Source organism: Elephantulus edwardii, unplaced genomic scaffold (assembly GCF_000299155.1).
Source record: "Elephantulus edwardii isolate Elephantulus edwardi_28Jun2011 unplaced genomic scaffold, EleEdw1.0 scaffold00067, whole genome shotgun sequence".
In the NCBI taxonomy this organism is placed as follows: domain Eukaryota; kingdom Metazoa; phylum Chordata; class Mammalia; order Macroscelidea; family Macroscelididae; genus Elephantulus; species Elephantulus edwardii.
Genome location: NW_006399817.1, coordinates 15,822,138 through 15,824,957, shown reverse-complemented (window position 1 = coordinate 15,824,957; position 2,820 = coordinate 15,822,138).

Below are 2,820 nucleotides of genomic sequence, written 5' to 3'. Positions count from 1 at the left end.
AGGAGGGGCAACCTCCTCCTGTACCAGTTGGATCCGATTCGATGGTACACAGAAAAGAAAGGGGGGGGGGGAAAGAGGCTACATAATTTTATAAAACATAATAAAACCATAATGCATAAGAATGATGGTATGAAACATGATGTGAATGAAGAATGGTGTGAAACAAAATATATACAAACTTTGTAAGTAAACAAATTTAAAAAAAAAACTCTTAATGGGGGGGGGGGGAAGAGGCTATTGAGAAGCAACTGAACTCCCAGACTGGAGCCTCTTCGCATCACCACCTGACTCAACAACCTGATTGGTCTTGCCACTGTGGAAGATTGATGGAGCCCCAGTACTGAGCCCCCTCACTACCATAACACCCGCAGAACCCTGTGTTGTCATCTTTGTAGAAGAATAAAAGCCTTAATGAGACAATGGGACAGTTCCTGTTAACCAGCTTTCAATATCATTCAATCTCCCTAAAGCCCCCTTTGACATAAGACACCTCCTCCGGCTTCCACCCATTTCAGCAGGAAGTAGTGTTAGAAGATCTTCACTCAGGGGAGCTCTGGTGGCCTAGTGGCAAGAAGCTGCACTGCAATCCCAGAGGAACACGGTTCGAATCCACCAGACACTCTGCCGGAGAAGGAGGTGCAATATCCTCCTGTACCAGTCAGATCTGATTTGGCGGTACACGCACACAAAATTAAAAAAAATATATCTTCACTCATTTCCTCCTTTAAGTTGGGAATATATAAGGTTGAAACCAAAGTAATTCCATTTTGCTGACCTTCGTCTCCTGTCTGAATATGTCCTTTTGTTCCAAGAAATAGTAAATAATTTGATTAATATTTACCTCTACACACCCCGGGAGATAAAACAGGGAGTCCTGAAATAACAGAAAATGACCCCAGGGTCTTCAAGCTGTTGGGACTACCTCAAATGGCCAACGTGGAATGGATAAATATTGTACTCTTGTCTCATGAAAGCATGCATTTTTAAATAAAGCATATTTTGTATCTCAAGCTGAAAGAAGATGTAGGGAATACACAGAGTCACTTGCTGAAAGTGAGGAGGACTTGAATCACTTGTTGCAGAAGATCAAGGAATGCAGCCTTCAGTATGGATTGTGTCTCAATATCAAGAAAACAAATATTCTTACCACTGGACCAATAGGCAGTGTCATGATGATGGAAAGGAGATTGAAACTGTCAATAGATTAATTTTGCTTGGATCCACAATTAACACCCTTAGTACGAGCAGTCAGGAAATAAGGACACATTGCAATGGGAAAATCTGCAATTAGGGACCTTTCCAAATTATTACGGGTAGTGATGTCAGTGACAAGTGTTGAGGACTCTCCTTCATAGGGTCCCTATGAGTCGCCTGCGACTTGACGGCACTTAACAACAATAACATCAACATAGAGAGTGATCAGCTGGCCCAGTGGACTGAAAGGGATGCAACCAAACCAAAAGTGGGTGACTTTTAATCCGTGGCCTGTCGTTCATTGTTTTTGTTCAAACATTCATCTAGGTCATGCAGCCCTAGTGTGTTCACTTGCCGTACAGCGGTAACTTGTGGTTGCTGTGAGGCTGAACACTGTGATGATGATATATCAAATGTGTTAATGGTTGGTTACCCATGATGGACAGTGTTGGGTGAAACTCCCTGATTAAAACAAGCTTGGAAGCAGGAGTGGCATCCACTTCCGTAATAGCTTGCCTCCAGAAACACTATGAACCTGGAGAGAGGATGAGAGACACACAAGTGTTGAAGACTCTCCTTCATAGGGTCACTATGAGTCACCTGTGACTCGACAATACTTAACAACAACAACAGTGATGTCAGGTTGAAGACTAAGGTGTGTCTGATTCAGGCCATGGTCTTTCTGATTACTGGCTATGCATCTGAGACCACACAAGGAATAAGGATGACAGAAAAAGAATTGATGCCTTTGAGCTGTGATGTTGGAGAAGAGCACTGAACATTCAATGTACAGCCATGAAAACGAATAGATATGTCTTGGAACAGCCAGAGTGCTCTTTGGAGGTAAGAATGATGAGGCTTCACCTAACATACTAGGAGGTGCTTTTCCTTGGAGAGCGATATGATATTGGGAAGAGTAGAGGATTGGTAAAGGAAAGGAAGACCCTCAACCAGGTGGATTGACAAGGTGACTGCTGTAAAGGGCTCTGTGTGTCAGGAAGTGTGAGGATGGTGCAGGACAGGACTGGTTTCAGATCTTTTGTTCATAGGGTCGCTATGAGTCATAATTGACTCGATGGCAACTAACAACAACAATGGGAAGAAAGGAAGAGATGGAGGGAGGGAGGGAAGAGAGAGAAACTGGAGGAAAGGGAGAGAGAGAGACTACTCAAGAAAGAATGGAAGGAACATTTTTTTCACGCGCTTCTTGGCATCTGAATATCTTCTTTGGTGAAGTATATGTTTATATCCTGTGCCCACTTTTCAGTTGGATTATTTGCTTTATCTTGTGGTTCTAAGTATTTTATAAATTCTAGATATAAGTCCTTTATCTGACATGTCATTACCAAATAGTTTCTCCTGGTCAAGGCTTCCCTTTTTACCCTGTTGTAGAAGTTTTTGGATGTGCATAGGGATTTGATTCTTAGAAGGTCCCATTCATCTATTTTATCTTCTCCCGGTTGTAGATTTTTCAAGATACTTGGGAGACTGTTTATATTGTGGATTAGGACTACTAGAGTTCTTCCAAGCTTTTCTTGAATGAAGTTTATAGTCCTTGATTTTAGTCCTAGGTCTATGATCTACCTTGAGTTGGTTTTTGTATATGGAGTGAGGGGTGGATCTTGT